Source organism: Lissotriton helveticus, chromosome 8 (genome assembly GCF_964261635.1).
Source record: "Lissotriton helveticus chromosome 8, aLisHel1.1, whole genome shotgun sequence".
Taxonomy (NCBI): Eukaryota; Metazoa; Chordata; class Amphibia; order Caudata; family Salamandridae; genus Lissotriton; species Lissotriton helveticus.
Genome location: NC_136069.1, coordinates 977,011,550 through 977,038,585, shown reverse-complemented (window position 1 = coordinate 977,038,585; position 27,036 = coordinate 977,011,550). Strand labels below are relative to the sequence as shown.

General features: G+C 47.3%; 1 protein-coding gene across 3 annotated transcripts in view; it reads left to right on the top strand.

The window, feature by feature from the left end:
• The window catches only part of RIOX2 (ribosomal oxygenase 2), a 905,982-nt gene that overhangs the window by 284,230 nt on the left and 594,716 nt on the right, over positions 1-27,036 (top strand). The gene's annotated exons all lie outside the window — the stretch shown is intronic.

Sequence of the window (27,036 nt, the reverse complement as noted above, 5' to 3'; positions counted from 1 at the left end):
CCCATGGCACACTCGTGGAGTGTGGGCCTCTGAGCTTTGTTGCAAAAGGTGCTCGGGGCAGGGGCTCCAAATACACCAATGCACAACTTTGGGATACTTCGGGAAGTAGGTGCAGTAGCAAGGATGCATGATGTCCAGGAGTTCCGGTACCACGTCTCTCGTGTCCGCCAAAGGTCTCAGCTTTGCTGGGAGCGCAGGTCAGCGTCCGAGATGTATGGAAGTCCGTGTCCTGTGTCGCAGATTCTTTGGGATCCGGCGGGAGCCTCGAAAATGCAGGCCGACAAAGATGCTGTTGGTGCCTGTTTGGACAGGGTGGGCACTCTTGAACACAAGGGAGATTTCTAACGTCTTCCAGTCGAAATGGAATGTCGAAGGTCCAGGAATTATGTATCAGAGTTTCGTCCAGGGTAATCTAAAGTCCTAGGGACTGGGGTTCTATACTTATAGCAAGTTTAGGGGTTGGACTAACTCTAAGGTCCCTCCTATGGATGGACCTGGGGAGGGGGTGGTTACACCCCTTCCCCTTTGTCCAGTTTCGCACCAGAGCTGGGGCTGAGCGCCCCAGCAACCGGTTCGGACTGGGACATGCATGGAGCACCTTGTGTGCCCCAGGCAGTGCCTGAAAAGCATTCACTGAATTCAACCCACCCAGCCCCAATACACTAAAGCCTTTCTGGGGAGGTGCTAGCGCCTCTCTGGACAGGAAACCTATTGTCCAGGCCTCCCCTGCCGGAGTTTCGTCCAGCAGCAGGAGGGCAGACTTGTGTCTGTGGCAGCAGCATCCATTTTATGATGCTGGGGCTCTGTTTAACTTTAACCTGGTAAACCAGTACCTACATGTCTTCTCCCTCTAGAAGGGTGGAATGCTACCCCTGCCGCCAGAACCGGCAGGGGAGTAGTACTCCAAAGTGTTTGACACTTTACACGACTTGTTTTGATATAGCCAAACCAAAGTTAGCATTAACCACGAGGATTATAATGCACTTAAGAGTATATGGTATGGCTATATCATAGAACAGCTATAAGGAGATGGTTCCGAAAGCTGCAGAGGGGCTCAGCTCATGCTAGGGGACCCTCTCACACAAAACCAAGCACTCTGCCTCCAGGATTGTCAATGCCTGCCATAGGTGTGACTTATAGGTTACTATGTGTCTATATATAATGTAGATATAGATATACTATATCTAAGTAAGGCGTGATTACACCACCTCACCCAGGCTGCAATTGCAGACCTGTGGTGTCAGTTTGGAAATCTAACCAGGGGTGGCACAATACATGCTGCAGCCCCTGGTAGGCCTAGGGTGCACCTATGCCCTGGGTACCATATACAGGGGCTCACAAGGGTGGCCCAGTAACCAATCTGGTGTGTATCTAAAGTACATGATATCCATTTTATAGAGAAAGCAGATAGACTGGGGACCAGAATAGCAGGGTCCCAGTCCAACTAAGTCGAAAACCAGCAAAACGCCAAGCAAAAAGTGGGGGTAACTATATAGTCAGATTTCCACCTTCCTACACAACCCCCCCCAAACGAAAGGAGATAAGGCTAACCTTGTCCAGATGAGCATATATTGACTAAGTGGCCATATAAGGAAGTACCTGCACTAGCATGGTTACCCCCTGTCTTATGGTCAACTAAGCAGTCCCTCACCCTAAGGGTATCAGAGGGTCTCCGCCATAGGGAATCACTACCTGTGGGGTGTTTTGGCAAAGTAAAAGGCTGGTGCTGGGATGGAGTACTGAAGTGAGGCTCCACTAAGGTTGGGCTCAGCTTCCTCCAGTCACTATCCACCGTACATGCCTTTCTTTCCATGGCTGAGTTGCACTGTGCTCTCAGGGTCAACCTCTGGCTGCCTACAGGTGGGAGTTGGATCCCTTGGGGTGGACCACTGGAGGGACAGGGCAGGTTTGGAACCACTGGGTCCCAGGTTTGCCTTGGTCCAACAGAGTCCATCTGGGGGAGGTCCCTACCCAAGGGTAAGGGGGATCCCTCAGAGTGTTGAGGTATTTGCACCTGGCTAGGGCTGCTAGACTGGGTGCCCCTAATCTGCTGATGGGGTGGTTCCTCTGGACAGGGGGCCCTTTGGGGTCCACTGACCTCCCTGACCTCTGCAGTCCTGGGCTGGCTGAGGCAGGGTAGAGAGGGGCAGGTTACCTGTGTGAGAAGTTGGCCTGGTATATGATGTCCACTATTCTAGTGGGCACCTTGCACCAGTCCAAACAACCCTTATGGTGATGGTTGTAAAGTCAACCTTATAGACCAGATATCCTAGTGGTAGCATGGACAAAGCAGTCTTAGGCTAAAACTTCAGAGAACATGTGAAGCCAGCTGTTTTACCACATATAATCCCTTGAATACCAAATGAAAGGACACCACAAAAGGTATATATCAAATATATATGTATTTATTACTAACACAACCCCTCTGCACTCTTTATGAGGTCAGAGTTCGAGATACAGCACAAGTTACTCAATAAGCATTCTATAAGTTGCACAAATACAATTCTGCCCTAGGGGCCTCACGAACCATATACTAAAGAAGTGGTATAAGAACCACTTCAGGAAAGGTGAGTAGGCCTAGGGCCTAGGAAATCGCTGGGGCTACACTAAACAACCAAGGGATTGGAAGTAGGAGGCCCACGGGATGCGTGTGCAGTGTCTAAACACACACGCGAGTTACCATAGAGTTTCAATGGGAACGTAAAAGTTACAAAGTAGTAGATTTTGGACACTTCCAGATGGACTACGGGAAAACCCTGTTAAACTAGGACACTTGGATAGTTGTTACCCACAGGAGCACCGGAGTACTCGAGTTACCTCACCCAAGGAAGCCGGGTGCATAGGTGTTCTTTCGTGTTGGGTTTCGTCGCTGTTTCCTATGGAGAGCTGCAAGAAAGTGCTGCAGGCGACCAGGAGAAAAGTGTCCGGGTGGATCCAAGGGTGGATCGGAGTCGACAAGAACCTGAAAGCAGAGGGGACAGAGTCTGGGTCACTAGCCAGTGACCAGGAAGGAACCAGGACGGAACCAGGCGATGTCGAGATGCAATCAGGTGAAGAGGTGAAGCTTGTCTTTGCAGCCACGAGGACCAGGAGGCATCTAGGACGACCAGGAGCTGGAGTCGAGCTGTCCCACGACGGATCTAGCTGTTGGTGGTGTCGATATCCGGATTGGACCCAACAAACCTTGGCAAATGCAATCCACGCAGAATGAAAAGATTGGCTTCAGTTCAGACCAGCAAGGTCTGGGGAGCTTCTCCTTCACAGGGAAGCTGGAGCAAGCCCGGAGAAACCAGGCAAGCGGTGTAGTTTCACAAAGATGTCTTCAGAGGGCCAACTAGCCAATGGGCTAGCACTCGCCAAGACGCGTCGAGCTGAAATGCAGGCGCAGGCCCAGGCCCCACGCTGCACTCGTGGAGGGCTGAGCCTCGGTGCAAATGCTGCTCGGGTCTGGGGCTTCTCAAACCCCATTGCACAACTTCGAGGGTACCTCAGGAGCTGCACAGGTAGCAAAAAGCAGGTAGTCCAGGATGTCCGGTCCCACGTCGCTCGTGTCCGCCACGGGTCTCAGCTTTGCTGTGGATGTGGGTCGGAGTCAGAGAAATCTGGGAGTCCAGTTCCTGCGTCGCTAAGTCTTCGGGTTTTGGCTGGAGCGTCGACAAAGCAAACTGGCAAGTTACTGTTGGTGCCTGTTTGCACAGGGTGGTCACTCCTTGACCACAAGGGAGATGTCCGCAGTTTTCCAGTCGATATGGAACGTCGAAGGTCCAAGAGTTTCGTTTCAGAGTTTCTTTCCAGGATACATCTAAAGTCTCTAGACTCAGCTCGTAACATTATACTAAACTAAGGGGCTGGATAACCTGCTAGGTCCCTCCTGTGGATGGAACCTGGGAAGGGGGTGGTTACACCCCTTTCCCTTTGTCCAGTTTTGCACCAGAGCTGGGGCTGGAGTGCCCCAGCAACTGGTTTGAACCGGGCTATGCATGGAGCACCTTGTGTGCCCCAGGCAGTGTCTCATTTCTCACCCCTCCCTGCCCCAATACACTAAACGTCTGTCTGGGGAGGTGCTAGCACCTCCCAAGGCAGGAAACCTATTGTCCAGGCCTCCCCTGCCGGAGTTTCGTCCAGCAGCAGGAGGTCAGACTCGTGTTTGTGGCAGCAGCATCCATTTTGTGATGCTGAGGCTCTGTTTAACTTTAACCGGGTAAAGCAGTAACTACATGTCTTCTCCCCCTAGAAGGGTGGAATGCTACCCCCGCCGCCAGAACTGGCGGGGGGGTGGTAGTATTCCAAAGCGTATGACACCTTACACAACATGTTTTGATAAAGCCAAACCAAAGTTAGCATTAACCGTGAGGATTATAATGCCCTTAAGAGTATATGGTATGGCTATATCATAGAACAGCTATAAGGACATGGTTCCGAAAACTGCAGACGGGCTCAGCTCATGCTAGAGCACCATCTCACATAAAACCAAGCACTCTGCCTCCAGGATTGTTAAGACCTGCCATATGAGTGACTTACCGGTACATATGTGTCTATATATAAGGTTAGATATAGGTGTACTATATCTAAGCAAGGGGTGATTACACCACCTTGCCCAAGCTGAGTGATCAGCCTGTGGTGCCAGTTTGAATAGCCAGCCAGGGGTGGTATAATACATGCTGCAGCCCCTGGTAGGCCTTGGATGCACCTATGTCCTGGGTACCTATGGTACACTATACAGGGGCTCACAAGGTGATCCAATACCCAATTAGATATGTACCTAAAGTACATAGAGTCCATTTTACAGAGAGAGCAGATAGCCTGGGGCCCTGAATAGCAGGATCCCAGGCCGATTAAGTCGAAAACCAGCTGAACACTAGGCAAAAAGTTGGGGTAACCATATAGTCAGATATCCACCTTCCTACACACTGCTCCTGATTGGGTACCACCTTGGAAGGGTCCACTGACATCAGGGGCTCTGCCAGGCCAGGCCTGACTACCTCTGGGGCAGTTCCTTCACAAGGGGTAGGGTCAGTTCCCTGAGGAGGCTGACACTCACCTAAAGTCTGGTGTGAGGGAGACTTTTCTTCCTCCCCAATGCTCTCTGTCTGAGTGGAGTGATCCATAGTTTCAGGCTTCACAATACTAAAATCTGTCTGGGTTTGGGCTGTGGCCATCACAGCCCTACCAACCTTTTCAGGAAGGCCTACCATTCTGGAATGGGCTTCTTTTTCTACCTCAGCCCAGGCTGAGATCTCTAGATCATTGCCTAGTAAACAATCTACAGGCACGTTTGTAGACACTGCCACTCTCTTTGGGCCTGTGACCCCTCTCCAGCTGAGATTTATTACTGCCATGGCATGATCTGACTTGAATCCATCAATATTGGTCACCTGGTATGTAAACCCAGGTAAAAGCTGTTCTGAGGGGACTAACCTGTGTCACCATGGTGATACTAGCGCCTGTGTCCCTATAGGCCACAGCTGTCTGACCATTGATGGGGTCTCCTGTCTGTACTTGCCCAAGGTATTGGGACAAGCAGTGAAATTGGCAAACCCCATGCCACCATCACAGACTAGAGTTGCTGTTGTAGGGAACCTGGTTAGGCTAGAGTCCACCTTAGTTCCCCAAGAAACCCCAACCAAATTTTTTGGGGCACTCCCACCACCTGGGGGATTACTACTAGTAGTACTTGGAGGAATGTTCTCCTTATTGCTGGCTTTTGGGCAACTGCTGTCAATTTTCCAGTGGCCAGGTGTCTTACACACATGGCAATAAGGTTCCTTGACAGTAGAGTAAGGAGTTTGGGACCCACCCCCCTCAGAGGATTTTTGGGGCCCTGTTGTGGACTTATCTTTAGATGTATCCCCACCTTTCTCTTGTGGTTTGTTAGAATCTTTCTTCTGGTCATCACCCTGGTTTTTAGGCCCAACCCTGGTTCTGACCAATTTGTCTGCCTTCTTTCCCAATTTGTGGGGAGAGGTCAGATCAGAGTCCACCAGGTGCTGGTGTAAACGCTGGTTTTGACAATTATTAAGGATCTGCTCCCTCATAATCAAATTATACAATCCTGTAAAGTCTTGTACTTTGCTGCCCAGTAACCATCCTTCCAGAGCCTTAGTAGCACGATCTACAAAATCAGTCCAGTCCTGAGTCTGTGCCTTCTGGGTGTCTCTGAACTGCAACCTATACTGTTCAGTGGTTAAGCCAAACCTATATATCAGAGCACTCTTCAGGACTTTGTAATTGTCAGCATCCTCTTCTCTGACAGTGAGGAGCTTATCGCTACCTTTGTCTGCAAAGGAGAGCCACAAGATTGCTGCCCACTGCTCCTGGGGTACCTTCTGTACTTTGCAGGCCCTCTCCAGTGCAGTAATCCATTTGTGTATGTCATCCCCAACCTGATAGGGAGGGACAATCTTGCTTAGGTTTCTATGGTCATAAGTCCTATCCCTACCATTAGGGATAGTGCTGCCACCAGGGGTTTCTAACCCCATCTTCTTTTTCTCTCTCTCAAGAGTTAGGGTCTCTTTTTCTAAGGCAATTTCTTGCCTTCTTATCCTAAGCTTGACTTCTCTCATTCTAGCTTCATGTTCCCTCTCCTCAGGAGAAGTTCTTCTCCTATGAGCTGAGGCACAGGACCCTATTGATGAACCAGAATGGTTAGATTCCACTGAAGGTGATCTTTGCCTCCTAGGTACACCACCATCTACGTGGGGGGGATGGAGGGAGGCCCATTTTGGCCCACTTCATCTCCAGGTAGCCCTGTGTCTACCAGGGTGGGCCCATTGGCCAAATCCTGGTCTGCATCCTCATCATCTTCAGAGTCCTGGTGGGGAGCCCCACTAGGAACCTCCTCTGTTGATGGATGCCCCCCCTCCCATTACCTAGTCTATCTGGATCTAATGCTTTTTCTAAGTCATCTGCCACCAAGATATCTATGAGGTGTTGGGTGGTGGGACTTTGTCCTTGCCTTAATTTCCTTATGGCACACAAACCTCTTAACTCTTGGAAAGAGAAGGTGTCTTATTTAGATATCTGCACATGGCTGACATCTGGCAGAGAGACACTAACTCCTGCCCTTAAGGCCATGACTGGTGAGGTGTGGTGTGTGCATCTACCTACACTTCTTGGTTCCCTTCTAGAACCTCTCTAGGAGTTGTAGTCATGGTGTGCTAAGCCCTTAACACCTACAACTTCTAAGTTCAGTAGAACGTATGTATTTTAAGCTTGATTTATATGTACCTACTGGTACCTTCATGTGATTTTTCAAATGACACTCTCAAGATTATTTGGTAAAACAATGCAAGCTGTAATTCCACACGCTGCACACCAATGTGAGAAGTTGGCCTGGTATACGATGTTCACTATTCTAGTGGGCACCTTGCACCAGTCCAAACGACCCTTATTGATGGTAGGTTGTAAAGTCAACCTTATAGAAATCTATCCTAATGGTAGCTGTGGAGAGCAGCCTTCAGGCTAAGACTTGGAGGCTAGTTAAGCTAGTTGTTTTACCAATTATAATCTCTTGAATGATCAAATGAAAGCACAACACATAAGGTATATATCAAATATATATGTATTTATTCTAAACACAATCCCTCTGGACTCTTTATGAGGTCGGAGGTAAAAGTACAATACAAGGAACTTAATTAGCACACGATAAGTTGCACAGTATACGTCATGCCCTAGGGGCCTCACAAACTATATACTAAAATAGTGGTATAAGAACCACGTTAGAGTTAGAAAACAGGCCTAGGGCCTGTGGAATCGCTGGGGCTGCCTAGAACCACCAAAGGTTAGGATGTAGGAGGCCCACGGGAGACGCGTGCAGTGTCTAAACACAGCAGCGCATTACCATTGACTTTCCATGGAGAATAAACAAGTTACAAATTTACAATTTAAGGGCACTTCTAGGTGAACTACGATGGAACCCTTTTAGACTAGGACACTTCGAGATTCGAGACCCACGGGAGCACCGGAGTACTCGTGTTAACTCACCCAGGGAAGCTGGGTGCATAGGTGTCTTTTGGTGTCGGGTTTCGTCGTCGATTCCAATGGAGAGCTGCGAAGAAGTACTGCAGGCGACCAGAGGAAAAGTGTCCGCGTGGATCCAAGGGTGGATCGGAGATGTGAAGAACCTGAAAGCAGAGGAGACAGAGTCTGGGTCACTAGCCAGTGACCAGGATGGCGATAGGAAGATGCCAGCCGATGTCAGTTGATTTCAGGTGAAAAGGTGAAGCTTGTCTCTTCAGCCACGAGAACCAGGAGGTGTCAACGACGAACAGGATCTGAATTCGAGCTGTCCCACGAAGGATCTAGTTGACTGCGGTGTCGGTATCTGGATTGGACCCAACAAGCCTTGGCAAACGCAATCCACGCAAGATGTCGAGATTGGCTTCGGTGCAGACAAGCAAGGTCTGATGAACTCCTCCTTTGGAGAGGAGTGGGAGCAAGCCTGGAGCAACTAGGAAAGCTAATGAAAGTGAAGATTGGGCGTCGTGGGGGCTCACTAGCCAACGTACTAGGAACCGCGAAGACGCGTCAAGCTGAAATGCACAAAGCGGGCCCACGGGACACTCGTGGAGTGTGGGCCTCTGAGCTTCGGTGCACAAGGTGCTCGGGGCAGGGGCTTCAAATACCCCAATTCACAACTTCGGGATACCTCGGGAAGCAGGTGCAGTAGCAAGGATGCAGGATGTCCAGGAGTTCCGGTACCACGTCTCTCGTGTCCGCCACAGGTCTCAGCTTTGCTGGGAGCGCAGGTCAACGTCAGAGATGTCTGAAAGTCCATGTCCTGTGTCGCAGATTCTTCGGGATCCGGCGGGAGCCTCGAAAATGCAGACCGGCAAAGATGCTGTTGGTGCCTGTTTGGACAGGGTGGTCACTCCTTGACCACAAGGGAGATATCTTCCGTCTTCCAGTCGAACTGGAATGTCGAAGGTCCAGGAATTATGTATCGGAGTTCCGTCCAAGGTAATCTAAAGTCCTAGGGACTGGGGTTCTATGCTTATAGCAAGGTTAGGGGTTAGACTAACTCTAAGGTCCATCCTATGGGTGAACCTGGGGAGGGGGTGGTTACACCCCTTCCCCTTTGTACAGTTTCGCGCCAGAGCTGGGGCTGAGCGCCCCAGAAACCGGTTTGAACTGGGAAATGCATAGAGCACCTTGTGTGCCCTAGCCAGTGTCTGAAAAGCATTCACTGAATGCAACCCACCCTGCCCCAATACGCTAAAGCCTGTCTGGGGAGGGGCTAGCACCTCCCTGGACAGGAAACATATTGTCCAGGCCTCCCCTGCTGGAGTTTAGTTGAGCAGCAGGAGGGCAGACTCGTGTCTGTGTCAGCAGCATCCATTTTGTGATGCTGGGGCTCTGTTTAACTCTAACCGGGTTTACCAGTAACTACATGTCTTCTCCCTCTAGAAGGGTGGAATGCTACCCCTGCCACCACAACTGGCGGGGGGGGTTAGTATTCCAAAGTGTTTGACACCTTCACAACATGTTTTGATAAAGCCAAACCAAAGTTAGCATTAACCGCAAGTATTATAATGCACTTAAGAGTATATGGTATGGCTATATCATAGAACAGCTATAAGGAGATGGTTCCGAAAGCTGCAGACGGGCTCAGCTCATGCTAGGGAACCCTCTCACACATAACCAAGCACTCTGCCTCCAGGATTGTCAAGGCCTGCCATAGGTGTGACTTATAGGTTACTATGTGTCTATATATAGTGTAGATATAGATATACTATATCTAAGTAAGGGGTGATTACACCACCTTATTCAGGCTGCAATGGCAGACCTGTGGTGTCAGTTTGGAAGGCTAACCATGGGTGGCACAATACATGCTGCAGCCTCTGGAAGGCCTAGGGTGCACCTATGCCCTGGGTACCTAAGGTACCATATACAGAGGCTCCCAAGGGTGACCCAGTAACCAATCTGATGTGTACCTAAAGTACATGATATCCATTTTATAGAGAAAGCATATAGACTGGGGCACAGAATAGCAGGGTCCCAGTCCAACTAAGTCGAAAACCAGCAAAACACCAGGCAAAAAGTAGTAAGATTTTCACCTTCCTACAGAGCCTTCTTCTGAAAGAGTCCCACCATTCTCTCTGTGCATCCTTGATCCTGTGTTTCGATCCCGACGGTGACCTCCGACACTGCACAATCCCACCTGCCATTCCCATGCGTCCTACGGTGAGGTGAAGAACCACGTCTTTGCGTCTGATTCCACTCTTAAGTTTTGCTGGAAACAACATTGCGTATTTTGCTTCTCGGTCTCGAAGCTCTTTCTTCACTGCCTGAAAACTTCGCCTTTGGGCCTGGACCTTGGCCGTGAAATCTGGGAAGAACGTTATTTCGCTATTCTCCACCTTGAGTGGGGTCCCAGGTCGTGCTTTTTGCAGAATGATATCTCTGTCTCTATAGTTAAATACACAGGCTATTAGTGGTCTCGGAGGGGCGCCTGGTTTTGGCCTCCCTCCCGGCACTCTATGTGCTCTTTCAATTGAGAAATATTTGGAGAGACTTTTGGGCTGCCGATGTTTCACTATAATGTCCTCCACATACAGGTCCGCCGCTGGCCCCTTCAGCACGTTCCGGCACACCTAAAATGTGGATATTATTTCTGTGGGCCCTCCCTTCATATTCATCTAGTTGTTGCGCCATCCTCGCGTGTTGGCTTTGAAGTTTGGCAACCTGGGTTTGGAGTTGTGCCGTGTCATCCTGCAATGACGATGTGACTATTTTAAGGTCTTTAACTTTCTCATCCATTTTTCGAAAGTCTGCTCGCAGCAGGGATACTTAGGTGGTAACGGAGTCGAGAGAGGAACGCACTCTACTAATGGCTTCCATCACGTCTTGCAGGGTAGGTTCTGACTGCGGGCCCGACCCCTGCTCCCCCATTTGCGACTCCCGGTCTTCCCCGGACTTATTCCATGCTAACTTTGCACTCTACATTCCCCTTCCCGTCGCCATGTCGGGCTTTGTTACCCATGAGGAAATAGTAGGTAGGAGGCGCTGGTCGGATACCTCCGATCACCTGGGCAATGAGGACAGTACTTTCGCAGGCGCCCTGTCTATTGTATCAGGGACTATCCTACAGGGACCCTTTTATCGCTGTAGTATGAAGCTCCAGTGAGTAGGTGTCAGGTATGTGTGGATTCCGTCTGTGCATCAGGGCTCTATCAGTAAGTGACCCTCCCAACAGGGTTGCCTGGGCGTGGATCCCTCTGGTCTCCGGCAGCACTTAGTAGTAAGGCCTGCAAGTCTTCCTTGACCTCTACAGCCGCATCAGTCTCCTCCATGGCATCGGGGAGGGGTCAGTCCGCAACACTGGCGCCTTCAGCGTGATCCTCAATATCACAGGGACATTGGCCCCCTGCCATTTCGCTATTTCAGTCCTCAGCAATCTTCGGCAATTAGGACAAGAAAAGTGACCTCTCCAATGGTTGCCCATGATGTAGAAAAAGGTCATACAGAAGACGAAATATGGTGGTTCATACTAGAAAAGATATCATCAAAAGAAGGACAGAGTCAGGACAGTGTAAGATAAGAACGTGAAGTGTTCTGGATCTTCCTTTTGGACACTGCTAACAAAAGGACTGAATTTAGATATACCGTGGGAAAATGCGATTATCTAAACACATTGGCTATTACATTATTTTTGATCTGATGTCATTATGTAACTAGGTTCAATGCTTAGAAATCAACTTGTTGGTTGATTTAAATACATTAAGTCTTATGTATTTAGAGAATGTATCTAGTGGGACCCTGAAAGTTCAGCCAATTATCCATATGGCATCTTTACCTCTGCCTCTGGTCAAGTATGGCAAAATCTTATCTCATCTCCACATGTCGAAATCAGAATCTAGGTCAGATGATTCCAGGCCACATAAAAGATGATAAATGCAGTCTTTCCATCTGTTTCAACAGTAGAATAGGCTTTAAGTACTGAACTAAAGATGTTAGAATATGGCCTCACTAAATATAGATTAAGCCCACCTTTACTCTTTATATTTATGTAATCTACTGAATGCCTAATTTTCATGCGATTTTTAAATTAAGCAAACTAACGATTTCAGAAGAACAGATATTCTGAGTAAAATTCATATATTCCATCGATGTTTACAATGAACCAGGAACTAAGCATTACATTGAATACGTCGTAATATGGTGCTCGCGGAATATAGATCAAGTCCATCGTTACACTCTACACCCATGTTATGGTTTCAATGCCCTCTTGCATTGTGCGATTTTTAAATACAGCACACAAATGATTTTTGAGCAGTATATATCACTCAATCCGGTGATTTTACATCGGATACGTAGCATACATGTATATACCCTACTTGCTTTAACAAAACACCAAGGGTTAAGCAATAAGATTAAAATGTTGCAATATGGCGCTCGCGGAACATAAATCTAGTCCGCTTTTACTTTCGACATTGGTGTCACCTATAGGATTCCAAATTCTCGTGCGACCTTTAAATACAGCATACAAACAAACCATATACTTTACGACGATCGAGACGCAACCACTCACTACCCGTACCACAGGCAGGAACAGTGGGGGGGCCCAGACCACAGGCCGCTATTCCACCTTGGACTCACCTCCCCCACCTGTAATGCACACTGGGCCCCCTCCGCAGCCCGCGGTCCCCGGCTGAGAGCACCAGACAGCTCAATACTCACTGAGCCATCCTCTGGGGCCCCGAACTCTGGTCACAGCGTATCCTCGCCGGTCAGATAGTGGCGAACTGTGCTGGCGTCTCAAGTATGTCAGCCAGGGGTTCACGTGCCTCCATTTACGTCCCCCGCCGTCCGCCGTGTATTTTCCCCGGTTTATTAACTCTTAACGGGGCCGATTCAGCCAGATATATGCCACCGTTGCTCATGGGGCTGGAGAGGGTCTTTTCGCTGATTGTGCTGTCGTTTTGGGCTCAGGATGGTGTCAGATATACTGCGGGAATGTGGAGCTCCTCTAGCTAGCCGCCATTCGCTTCGGCTGCTAGCCACGCCCCCAATTTGCAAATGTTTTTGAGCTACCCTTTGGAGGTGTAGGACAATGTTCCCATTGGTTATACATAAATACATTTCTAGGTGTTGCAGTTTTATGCAAGAAATGATTACCATAATGGTTATAACAATACATTTGTTCATAGTCTGATGAACCCTCTAAATATTCATGATTTGTGAATACTGCAGACATTTCTAGATCAGACATCATGTTATTAACAATCTCGAAGTCCCAAACATCAGAAAAGGTAATAGAGGTAATAAAGTCATGTAATGAAATCTCAAATAAGTGTGGAATCTTCAAAAGTTCTGACGGGCCAAAAATGTCATATTCAGTTCTGTCCCAAACTATACCATCTGGTATAGGAATGACTGTGATGTTCACTGCTGACAAGTCTCTTGCTTCACGATGGGATGATTTGTGTAGCTGGAGGAGTATGTTCACTCTTTTACTTACTGTGTCCATTTAAATATATCCTCCATTTATCAGCATACCCAGAGTTATTACAAGAGCTAACCAAAGTAGAAAGAAGAATATTCACAAAACAATCCATAGTTCAATCCATGGTGAAACCAGATAAGTCTTTTTCAGTAGATGAAAAAAGTCTATTGCTCGTTCTTTGAAAGTTCTTTGTGCTTTCGTCGTTTCAGGTTCACTGGGATCCTCAGAAAACGTATCAAAGTTAATGAAATAGCCAGAGGCAGTTCTGTCAATGGTTGGAATTGCATCAGGATTCGTTGAAATCGCTGGAACCAGTTGATCACTTGTTACTTCATTATAGACAGGTGTATCAGTACGTACTGTTACTTGGGTCTCAAGAGGGACGAGTTCCATAGCTTTGTTGCTTAGTCCTTCATTTCTCATGGTAGAATCTTCAAAGGTGATGAGTCTCTCAGTTTGAACCTCTTGGATTGTAGCTAGAGGAGTGCGTCTGCTACATTGTCGGAGTCCACTTGGCCTACTGCTTAGTATCGGCCACATAGTGTGGTTTGATCAGGTCGATGGACACAAATCTTTTCTCCTTTTTACCAGCAAGGGGCGGCAAAAGTACTGTTCTTGATCCCTGGATTGCTAGGACAGGTACTGGTTGTCTGTAAGAAGGCCCAAATTCCTTCTTGTCCACGATCTTTTCTCTGACTAGATCACAAAGCTTTGGGACCCAGACAGGCCTTACTGGGATGGCTGGTTTATCTCCAGTGGTGGTTGGCTTCAGGAACACGTTGCTTTGTTTTGATCATAGTTCATTTAAGTCCTGTAAAACAGCCAAACGATCTTTGATATCAACTTTTTATTTTCCACCACTGTGCCTTTCATGTCAAGGTCCGGTATCCACATTCTAGTCCCAAATAGGACCTCATATGGAGTTACACACCTAGAGAACTTAATGGCAAATTATTTAATAAGCGTTAGACGCCATAAAGATGTTTGACCCACCCAACACCAGAACCTAATACCCTAGCTGTTATAGACTGCTTTATGTCCCGATTGTTTCTTTCCACAACAGAATTTCCATCAGGATGGAATGGAGAAGAATACCACAATGCTACGCCCAAACTGGCCATGGCTTCTTTGTAAGCTTGAGAGCTAAAAGCAGGACCCTGGTCAGAGTGTAGTGTGGCAATTGCATTTGTGCCGATAAAGACTCACAAATCTTTATAACAGTTTGAGCGTCAGCCTAGCGCTGAGGCCAAATCCAAAGGAACCTTGAATTAATGTTTGTGGGACTGCATTCGTCCATAAGGACGCCTGCATGTAGATAGTCTAATGCTTTCTAACCATGGTGCCTGAACTGGGCTGGCTATGTTGTAGTCAGGTGTCTGGTGGCGTTCTGTACTGCGATCTCTATTGCAGTCTATGCAGTTATTGATGAACATGTGAATCAGTGTATTCATTTCTGGCCGCCAGTACATCTCTTTTAATGTTAATATTGTTTTAGAAATCCCCTGATGTGTCAGACCCTCTCCCAGATGTGCTTCATAAATCAAAGCTGCTCTTCGTTCCATGTTTGGTATTACCCTATCCCCCACTCTAGGGATTCGAGCAAACGGAACGCTGTTCGCATCAATTATATATGAGTATTTGAGTGGAAACTTTTTAGGTAATGGTGTACCGCTGCCTTTGCTTGAAGCATTGACAGCCAGTATTATTTCACTGTCTATTTTTGTTTTCGAATGAGTGATTGCAGCTACGGAAACCGTTTTCACAGCCCCCTTTGCGGCTTCATCAGCCAATGAATTCCCTTCAACGTGAACGCCATCACGTTGATGACTCAGCTTGTGTATCACGTAAGTGTTTTGTTGTCCGTTTCGCAACTGAACTACTTGTTCCCAAAGCGTTTTGTGCTTGATTGTGCCACCTTTTGAATGTTTTAAACCATTTTGAAGCCAATTCTGTAAATATTAATTATATGATTGAACACAGTAAAAAGAATCACACACTATGATTGTGGGGAATTCGCAATCCGTATTTTCAAGTGCCATTTTAAATGCTTGTAGTTCAGCTCGCTGAGCTGTACAATCTCCTAGAGATTGTTTTTTTGTGACCATTGGTCTGAATTTTCCATCGTGCATATGACCTTTAATGATCGCGCATGCTAGCTTACCCCAGTAGCGGGTTGTGCAGATCCGTTAGTATAAATTATAAATTGTCACTAATCAAGAGGGAGAATTTCAGTAGGCAAAGGACATTCGTGTTCGTATTGCAGGAATGCTTGTGTTTTCAAATAAGGATCAAAAACATATTCAACATCAGTTGCAGCAAGTGAATTAACCCATTGTATCCATCTCAGATGTAAAGCTTTTGCATTCGGAATGCTAGCTTTTGTAACTGCCTCTAAGGCTGGCAAGGGAGTTACGACCATGATGCCTTTCGCCTGTGCTAGGGCTCTTTCCTTTGCCTCAGTGGCAGTGGTTTGAACTGCTGTCAGAATTTTTTCTGTTGATGTACATTTTATTTCTGCTTGTGTTTACAAATGTGATTTGTATGCAACTGGTATTTATTACACCTTTGTTAAAAGTTAAGTAGGTGAATCCGCATTGACCCGGAATGATTCGGATCACTAAGATGTGTACGTTTACGCATGTTTGTAAGTGTTTTGTTACTAACATATCTGCTTGAAGTGAACGCAGGATATCTGTGTGTTCCTGTGTCCAATGTGTGATTTTAAAATCAGGTTTGATTAATTTGTAGAGAGGTGTAACCCTTTCTGCGTAGTTTAGAATGTATGTTCTTCCAAAATTCAGGAAACCTGGAACCGACGGCAAGTTTTTCCGCGTTTTTGGAGGTTGGAGCACCGCACACTTTTCTAAAAAGTTGTCTGCCAGGCTTTTGCCTTCACTTAATAGTTCATATCCTAGGAAAAGGACATTGAGATGGGCAATTCTTGATTTTTTTAAATTGAATTTATAACACTCAGAGGCGAAGCCCAGTATAATAGTGTTCACCCTGTTCAAGTGCCTGCCCAGGTCATCGTTTGTCAGATAGATATCATCGACATATGACAATGTCTCGTCATCATAAATTTGTAGTAACTTTGTTACCCTTGCTGAGAATAACCCCGGGCTGTTCTTGAACCCTTGTCGGAGTCGACAAAAGTGATGCTGCGTCCCCATTATTGAGAACGCTGTCAAATACCTGCTTTCAGGTGCAATGTTTTGACAAAAGAAACCTTTAGAAATATTGTTGGAAATGGGATCCCTGGCTGGCCAGGGCTTTCGCCAAAGTCAGTCAGAGACCACCACTCCCAAGTCAGGGCAAGGGAGTTACCAGCCAAGATAACCCCTGCTCACCCTCTAGGTAACGTGGCGCGAGCAGCAAGGCTAAACTTGGAGGCGATGCAAGTTAAGTATTTGCGCACGCACCCCAGCAACAACACCCAGGGCCCACCACAAAGGAAACTCCACACAAGGTTATATAAAAATAGCCTTTGTATTATAATAAACATACATTAGATAAAACACACATATTGTTACACTGTGCCAACAGGCACGGGCATAATTTACAAGGGATATTGTACAGGACAGGGCCACTTGGACCACTGTCAGGGGTATCAGCACTTTTAGAACTTAGCACTTCTTAGATCATAGAATAAAATTACTGTAGCACAAAAAAAATAGAACTTGTTACACACAACCAGTCACTACTGGTACCAGGTCAGCACCACCTATGCAACCCTCCCTATCTTAGGAGATCACACAAGGAACCTGGGCCTCGCTAGTACCACCTGTACTAACAAGAAGGAAACCACCTAAGTATCGTTATACCTGTAGGGGTCTAAGGAAGGAAACACATGATGCATCACAATACATTCAGAGGTGTAAAAGCACCACACATGATGAATAAACTACCCATTCAGAGGTGTAAGAAAAGTACAATTGCAATGGCGCCAAACTCACAAGTCACCACCTGTGACTGTCCCTGTGTCCCAATGTCAGGGCCTAAACGTGGCAGTTGCCCACAAAGTGCTGGGCAACCGGTGCAGGAAAAGTTAGGGCAACGTTGGAGCCTCTCTGGCTCAAGAACCACCACTGTGGCCCTGCGGAGCCTCTCTGGGCTCCTGGACAAGAAATGGCGCCCTGAGCCTCTCTCAGGCTCTTCAACACGAAATGGGCACTCGAGCCTCTCTGGGCTCGGAAGGCAAAAGGCAGGCTGGAGCCTCTCTGGGCTCACAAAACGAATGGCACTCTCAGAGCCTCTCTGGGCTCTTAAAACGACTGTGGGGGCAAGAGCCTCTCTGGGCTCGAACAGGAAATGCCCTGAGCCTCTCAGGGCTCGTCACGAATGTGGGCAGGGGGGGCCCCTCTCGGGGGACCCCAGAACAACTGGAGAGCCACTCGGGGCTCAAAGAACAATGGGCACGTTGGAGTCCCTCTCGGGGGACTCGGAGCAAGGACAAATGCCCCCCAAGAGCCTCGCAGGCTCATGAACGAAATGGCCCCTCAGAGCCTCGGGGCTCTTAACTCGACATAGGCCCTTCGAGCCTCGGGGCTCGCGAACAAAGAACTGGCCCCTCTCGTTGGAGCGGCCCTCTCCCAACGGGGCCGCTCCCAGAACAACAAAGAACCCGCACTCACCGGGTCCTCACTGGTGCTGCGGGGGCAGGAACACTTCTGGCTCACCTCTCCGGGCAGCGCGGGGCTCTCCCTTCACTCGGGGAGCCTCGCCGGGGACTTCGCCTCGGCTTCCCGGCTCCTCTCCTCGCTGCTCGGCTGCGGGGCGGGACTTCCGGTCCTCGTCTCAGAGGCCGCGCAGTGATTGGACGGGCAACCAATCACTTCCGGGTCGCCGCGGGCAGCTCGCTTCAGGCAGGCAGGCGGGGTCCCATTATCCGAGGAGTGGGCTCCCTCGTGATAAATTAATATCTCAGGACGGGGCAATGCCGGGTGGGCACCGGCCTCAAAAATAGCAATAAACCGAGGTGGGCACTCGGTAGGGCCGGCAATCCTGAGCAGGCGCCGGGTGGGCACCGGCTTGGCAACGAAGCGCTAGCAGCGCTCGCAATGAAGGAAAGGCGCTCCCAAGCGCCACAGGACCAAATAAAGCGCTCACAGCGCTAGGAGCAAAATAAAGCGCTTTCAAGCGCTAGGCAGGAGACTGCAGCGCTCCCCAGCGCTGAAGGGCAGAGAGCAGCGCTCTCAGGGCTGCAGGCAAAGAATCCTCAGTGCTCCCCAGCACTGGAGGACAGGTCAAGGCTCCAGCAAGGGCTGGAGGCAGGCAGGGGGGCAAGGCTGGGCCAGAGCCAGCACACTGGGTCTCCAGGCAGGGAGACACCCCAAGTGGCGGTCCTCCTGGCCCCAGCAGCAGCAACAGCCCCCTCTGGCAGGATCCAAAAGCAGAACATTTTCTAAGGGGACACAGCCCCTTCTTATACTAACAAATCCTTTGTTTCAAGGTGCAGGGTGGGGGGAAAACCAGTTGCAGCTGGCTTGGGAGCACTCTTGATGGCCCAACCACCCATTTCTTTCACTGGGGAGGCTAGGGTCGTTAGACACACCACAGTGGGGAAAACCCAGCCCATCCAGGACACAGGTACACTCCTCCCACACATCACTCATGCTAATCTCACACTCACCACCGGGCAGACCCATCCAGACTTCCTGGAGCCTGGCATGCCAGCCAGCTCCAGCCAATCACGCTCCTGCACCCTCACTGCACAGGCACATCAATGTCCAGAAGTAGCACTTCCCTTCTAGACACATACATGCCGCATACACCATCTCGCAGCATTCACTCTCACGAGTATACACATACTAAACTCGAGCCTGCACTCCCCACGCATCAGGAACTACCAGGGACACACACATTCCCCATGCATTCCTATGGGAGGGCAGGCCAGCCATACTACACGCACGCACTTTCACTCTGGGAGCCAGGGAGAAGTGCGCAGAGACCCAAAAATCACTAACACAGGGTCACAAATAAAGCAAAAAGTTTAGGGGTGAACCTGCCCTGCGGGCCAAGTCCAACAAATATCTAATGTGGTTTTATATTTTTTACGTACAATGTTATTCATTAATGCTGTACTGTGTGCATTTTGTACTGCAAATGTTTTACAACAAGAGTTTAGGTGTTTGTAATCCAAAACTAGAAGATACGGATTGTCTGGTTTGGAAACAGGAAACAAAGGATTGTTCATTGATGAGGTGCATATTTCAATTTCTCCTTGGTATTCAAGTTGATCTAAGATCTCCCTGACCTGTTTTGTAGCTTCTTTGTTTAATTGTATACTGCCTTTGTGCAGTTGGTTGAAACTGGATTTTATGATGAGTATATCATAACCTTTCGAAAGTCGCTCCCAAAAGAGTGCTCTCGCTTTTCTTGGTATGTCTCCCTCCATCCGGAGTATTATTTTGTATAACCTGTGTGGAGAGCTAACCCTGGTGTCTGCAGTTTCAACTTGAATGTCTTCATTCAAGTCCACTGTCTCCAGAAGTCCCTTCAGGTTCTGGCGAGCTATGGTTACTTCTGCTGCACTGTCCAACATTGTCTGTGCCCATTCTCGAGTTGTGTTCTCAGAATCCTTGGCATGTCTGATCTTCAGACCTGCTACCTTTTTCTTGGAGAATTGAGGTTTTGGTTTGTTTTTCTTAACGTGTTGATCATCTTTGGACTTCACACGTTCTTCTTTTAGTTCTGACCATCCTCTTCTTTCGGATGTCTGTGACGATGTCTGAAAGGTACGAGAGGAACGTGTATCAGTATCTTGATACCTGTCAGGTTTTCTCAAATTATCCCTATTCCTGAGGTTATACCTCCTTTCAGAGGGCTCTTTTCAAGTAGACCTACCTCGGGATTGAGAAGGTTTCTCTTTTGAATGTTTGTTATTTTCCCACTTCTATTTACAAGACATAGGATTGTGTTTAATAGAGTCCTTCTCAAGACTTCCAGACAGTTGTGGTTTAACTGGTTGCCCACCTAAACTGTCTCTGCCTAATTCTTCATAGGATTTTTTAATTATTCTGACTAATTCTTGTGGTTGTTCTGTTACATCAAATTACCTTAATTTCTGGTGGATTGCCACTGATGCTGCTTCTCCTTTAATATTAGATAATATTATTGTTGAGACCTGGTCGAAATTTTTCAGCAACTTCATACCTAAATTTAGAGCAGGCTCTGCACTGTATTCGTTTTGAATTTGTTTCAGGACATCAGGTATTACCGCCATAGACGGAACACCATGTGGTTTAGTGTAGATAGCAGCAAAGACTGTGCCCCAGGTGGTGCAGTCTTCCATATGTGGTGTTATCCCCATTGGTAAACAGATTTTTAGAATTCAATTTTTCTCAGAAGGGCTAGTATTAGGGAATACCGCTTCGATTTGAGTAATTTTTTTACCTATCCAGAATGGAATTTGTTCACGTTTTGTTGGAATTTTACCCATGATTCGGTGTAAAGTCTGTGGAGTGATTTTTAGCGCATTCCCCTGGTGAGAGGTTTGTCTTGGAATAGCTATTGTTGCTTGGACTGTGAAGGTCCGCATGACATATTGAACCAATTGTCTATATATTTTGATTAACTCTTTGAGTTTGGCAAGTCATTTTACATCTGTCATTTCTTCAGTGTCAGGATGAGGTGTATAGCCGGCTAAAATCGGCCACGTTGCTACTGGTCTACCTAGTGGACCGAGCCTGGTAATGTGATTGTAATGTTTTAGGGTGCCTTTAAACCAAAGATCATGCTGCTGGTATGTGAGTGGAATTTCAATATCCTCAAAAAGAATATATTCCTCAGGTGGTTCCTCTTCTTTGTAGAAGTGAAACGTTTTAGTTACTGGATGTGATTCAGGGAATACTATCCATGAGTAGAATACCTCTGTCTGGTGAGATTCATGTGACTCTATCACAAAAACTGCTCTACCACCTCTTGGTGTTAGGCCATGTTTTATAAGTTTTAGAGTGATGGGTCTCCCTAAATTTGGAGCTATGATGATCGCATTTTCATTGGTTTCATTAAAACCTGTATAATCAAAAGCTGCTGCTACATGGTCGGGTACAGCTCCACCGGTTTCGGTGTTAGTCCCTTTATTTAGACATTGTTTAATGAAAAATGCAGAGCAAGTTTCAAGGGAACAAAGATAAGGTGCACAATATTTTGGAACACTGTATTCTTCAACGTTGAACAAACCGAAAAGCTAATGCATAGGATTTTCGTCCTACTCAGCTATGGCGGATATTATCTCTACCCACTCCAGACGTCTTTTGGAGTATTATGAGTAGGGGTCTCTGAGAAAAGCACGACTGAGTTACTTCAGTATTTAGTGTTAAATTAGTGCCTTACCAAACCGTTGGGCGCCATGTAGTGTAGTGCCTATGTCCCTGATAGGCTCTGCGCATTGGAATAATATACACTATAGTTTTGACATAGGACTGAGGTCAGTATGTCTCTATCGAGTACATTAAACTTAATTACTTGTGTGTGCCAGCTAACTCAGAGGTCACTAGAAACTTCTCGAGCGAACCACAAGGGATTAGTTTCTGACAACCGCATAAACAGGACAACTTTGTTTCCCTTAGAATCGGAACAGTTCAGAATCGTGGAAACAATAGATAGCAGTTTCACTCAGTCAATCGTGCATGCTTCGTTTCTACAGAGTTACACAGAAATGGATAGACAGGCGTTGCAATAAAAAGGGTTATTGAACAGTCTTATTTCTCGTGGAGGAGATATGAACTGCTAAAATCGTGAGACAGAATGCGAAGTATACGTACAGCGTTCGAAGTGAAGATAAATTAATACTGCAATAGCATAGTTTGTAGCTATGACATATATTCATAAAAATACATACATAAATAACAGAGGCTAACATTTTAATTCTCGTCTGGTGCTTCTAGCTAGTTCTACCCCAGTGTACCTAACCTAAGTATAGTACGAGGTAAGAAGTGGGTGCTGTTTGTCTATAGTATAGTTGGGCTGTAGTTTAGATTGATGTTGCCAAGATTTGCCAAATGTCCCTCTAGGTTCTAGTCCGCTCCATACCTTAGAATGACAGAGGTTGGAATCTCTTTCCGGGTCTCGATCTCGAACACCCCGCAAGGGAGTTCAGAAACACTGGAGCTGGATTCTCTGCGAGGAGGATGACCGCGTCTGGTCAGTGTGTCAGGCGGGGACTCGACTTCCTTCCGAACTTGCCGTGTCATGCAAATATGCAGCCGAGCCATGGCAAGTGAAGGTATATTTATACCTTGAAGGTATTTAGGAATGCCAGTTTTTTTATTTTTTTTTATTTTTGGAAAACCTTTATTTATGCAAAAAGTGTACACAGCTATTCAGCCGAACATCCCGGAGGTACGGCAGCACAATAGAAGCACAAACTTTTCGGCACACACGGATCATAGTGCCGGATACATGAGGTTTAATTTATGTTTTAAAATCAGGATAGGTTCAAATAAGACGAATGAAATTCACATATGAAGTAAAGAAATAGGAAAGAAAGGGGGAGGGATCAGGCGCCAAATTTTAGAACATAATCATCGAATGAGCGGGTCAAATAAGCGAGTCCAACACTGTAAACAAAATCAATTAAACGAGCGAATCAATATATGCATGCATACCATCACTATGTTCACCAGGCAAGCGCCCGCCCATTGATGTCGATGACACAGTAAATGTAGAGGCACGGGTTACGACATATCCATGAGATTCCAAAAAATTAACCAGATTCACTGATCCCAATCCCAGAAAAAAGAGAAAGTAAAAGGAAAGCCAGAAAAACGAGAAGAAAAAAGGCCATAGAAACAAAGAACGGAAAAATAATAAAACCCCTCCCCCCAACCCCCCACCCTGCACCCCTGCAGATGGCTACGGCCTACCCCCCTAGCAGCGTGCCTATCGCCCAGTATCCAAAACCCAAAATATAGTAAGGATATAGAGTTATAAAAGAAAGGAAAAGAAAAGAAAAGAAAAGTAGAGGAGGAGAAGAATATCACACATGCCCCCGTTCTCACTACCCCCCGTCTGAAACGCACAACCCTAGTCTTGAATCCAGCCAACACTCAATAAAGTTATGAACAATATCACACAGGGAAGACGTCTGACACCGTCCCACCTCCCGCTATCAATAAATTGGCGGATCCCTCGTCCTTCACACACCCCTTAAATCAAAACCAGGCCAACAGTCTCACCCTTGACCCCTGAGATTTTTCGTACGGAGTCTATCAAACGGTAGCATCACAACTCCAGGAGAAACCAAAGTCCTAGGCAGTTCATGAACCGGTATTATGAGTCCGAACAAACTCCCCAGTCCTCCGCAGTCATCCGCCGCCATGACACTCGCCTTCGTCAGCCAAATGTCCGAGTATCCCGATCTCCACCGCCATGAAAGAACCACTCGGGCGAAAAACGAGATCAGCATCCGTCGAGTCTTGTTATCAGTAGTCCCAGGGAGGCTCAGTTCCGTGAACACCACATTAGACGGTTGCGTCGATATTGGCGGGCATTTCTCCAGATCAACAAGTCCGCTAGCACTCTGTGGTCTGGGCAATGGTGTCGAGGCTTTGTCATAAGGGGGGGTCTCGATCATCCGGTTCCGCGGGTAGCGTGGGAAAAACTGCCAGCCCAAAGTCTCCAGACAGATCAGGGTCAGTACACGATCGTTCAGTTACGATGTTGCCAGCGATCGTATTGTAGAAAATGGCATCCGTATAAGATTGAAGCTCCCAAATGGCGGCCATTACGGTTCTCAAGGACGGCTCGCTGTTACCCCGCACCGCCTCCACTTGCTCGATTCCAGCCATCTGTGTGTCCCTCGGAGTACACAGTTCCTCCGGGGACAGAAACGTGAGCAGGGCAGGCGGGGACTGAAGGTGCATTTTCAAGCAGTGATAGGGCATCTCGGGCGGGGGCTCCAACCCAGCGTGGGCGCCAGCCGCCGGGACAGGGACCCCCGACCTCACAGCCACTTACAGGATATATACACCTCCGCAGTGTGTACCGAACCGAAGGCACTCCACCAAACTAGGGACAGGATACTCTTCAAGTCAAGCGACCGGATCCTGTCTGGGTCCCACGGCCGTTGTTGTTGAACTGTAACCCGGCAGGGCCACTACTCGAGGTCCCGGCTCACAGGAGAAGTTAGGCCGACATCTTCCACACGACAAAACTCCGTCAGTCAGGGTGGTAAAGTTCTTTGACCACACCGCCAGTTTCAGTAATAGTTGATCCGTACGGGGGTTGGACGTGAAATCAGGATTTCTGGCAGGATCATCAAGCAACAGACGGAGGTCGGCGGAGCCGGGAGCTTATGCAGCCATCTTTGTTCGCTGCTTGGCTCCTCCTCAGGAATGCCAGTTATGACGTAAAAGTCGGGCTTAGGAATGTCATGAATGAACCCCTAAGGAATAGATGTTCATGCATAATAAATGAGTTCTTGGAGAAATCAATAATCCAAGCAAGGGGAAGTGCTAAAGGCTTATGGGTCTAGTTTTCCAAGAACTTGTTGTGACGTGGATGGGCGGATGTAGGTGGCCATGCCTGTATTTGGTTAGCATGGATAATGCCTAAATAAGGGTAGGATTTCTATGCTTAAATATGGGCAATGCATATTGTGTCTATGTAAGTGCATGAATCGGAAACCTATATACGGTATCTAAATTGACACACAACACAGAGACCGCCAGCCCCCGCGGATGTTGAGCATTGTATCCTACCCAAGGCCACTCGTCTGCTTCCTGTCCTCCATAAGAATGCTATGATCTGTGAGTTTAGGTCACGAAATGTCGCACAAGGGAACCAAATCGGAAGTGTTCCCAATATGTATAACAGGCGCAGTAGCACCCCCATTGTCAGGATGGCCACCCTGCCCGCTACCGATAGCGGAAGGGATCCAAAAAGTCTATGGAGGAGCGGAGAGTTCATATCCCCCTGCCCACATTGCCCTCTACCAGGTCCGACATGTCATGGTATATATCGTCACCTCCAAGTACTCTAGGCATGTGGGTTCCCATTGCAGGGTCCCCAACCACTCTAGAGCTCATCTGTTGTCTGTCATAGGGAATACTTTAGATTTCTGCCAGCTTACACTTAGCCCTGAAAGGGCGCCAAATTCGTCCAGCAGATCCCTAGCCCCATGCAAATGTCCGCCTGTGTTTTGTAAGAAGAGGAGTAGGTTGTCCACATAGAGTGCTATGCGATGATGAGTGTCTTTGATTGCCAATCCCGTATAATCCCGTCCCGCTCTGGCCCGGCATGCCATCGGCTCCATGGCCCGTGTGAATCATAGAGGGGAGAGAGGGCATCCCTGCCTAGTCCCCTTCTCTACCCTCATACTCTGGGAGATAATTTTGACTGTTCGCACCCTGGCATCCGCATATAGCAGCTTCACCCATTCCACAAATCTCGCTCTTAGGCATATCTCCTCTAACACACAATAGAGGTATTGCCATTCTAGGCTGTCAAATATCGACTTCAAATATTGCAGCCTCGTCTTTAGCATAATCCTCATAATGGCCATTCGACGTCTGATGTTAAGGGCAGTGTTCCTTTATGGTATGAATCCCGTTTGATTCGCATGCACCAGCTGAGGCATGTGACTAAGCAGTCTGTTCGCTATAATTTTGCTTAATATTTTATAGTCCATGTTCAGCATGGACAATGGTCTATACGCAGTTCTTTTTTATTTATTTTTATTTATTTGAGCAAGTTCAAAAGTATACAACAATCAAAGAAAGATTCAAGTCATATGTAACAAATAACATAAATGGTTAATACCACAGAGATACATCCAGGGTTCCCAAGTCATAATCTCCAATTATACAGAAAGAAAATGATACCTATACAGTCACAATAAGAGTATAGAGTTCATATTACTATCCCAAAGAGGATTTTAAGACCCCCTTTCATTCTCATACCAAAGAGTAATAGGAGCCGAAATCTGGGCCCCAAGCAATCTAGATTTCTTCCCTCTTGTTGCGTAGATAGCTGTCTCTTGTTTATAAGTCCCCAGAAACCGGCTCAGCCACATTTGAAAGGTAGGTGGCTCTAGATCTTTCCAGCGAGCAGCAAGTATAATTCGCAACCCAGCCATGCCTAAGAATACAGACATTACTTCCTCTTTGCTATACCCCAGAGTGTCATCATAGCCAAATACATACAAAGTCAATGAAGTTCTTAAATTGTGCCCAAAGATTTCTGTCCAATAGTCGGAGATCATTCTTTTAATTAGATCTAATTTAGGACAGTCGGCAAACATGTGTATACGGTTCGCTGGTGACAGACCGCATCTTGGACATTAATCATTAGGCCTTTGGCCCCAGGTAAATAATTTTGCAGGTGTATAATAAAGGTCGTATATTGTTCTATAGTGTTGGGCCTTTAAGTTGGATGCTAAGAGCAATTTAGAGGATAACATCAGTGACATGTCAACATCTACATTAGGATTGTCTAGTTTTATTGCCCATCCTCTCTCAACACGCTCCACATCATCACGGTGGTTCTTTATCAGCAGATCATATATAGCCCCTATCCTGGTGGCCCGCCTAGCTATAATTTCAAAGAAGACGATAATCTCTGACTGGATTTTTGGTGAGGGTTGTCGAATG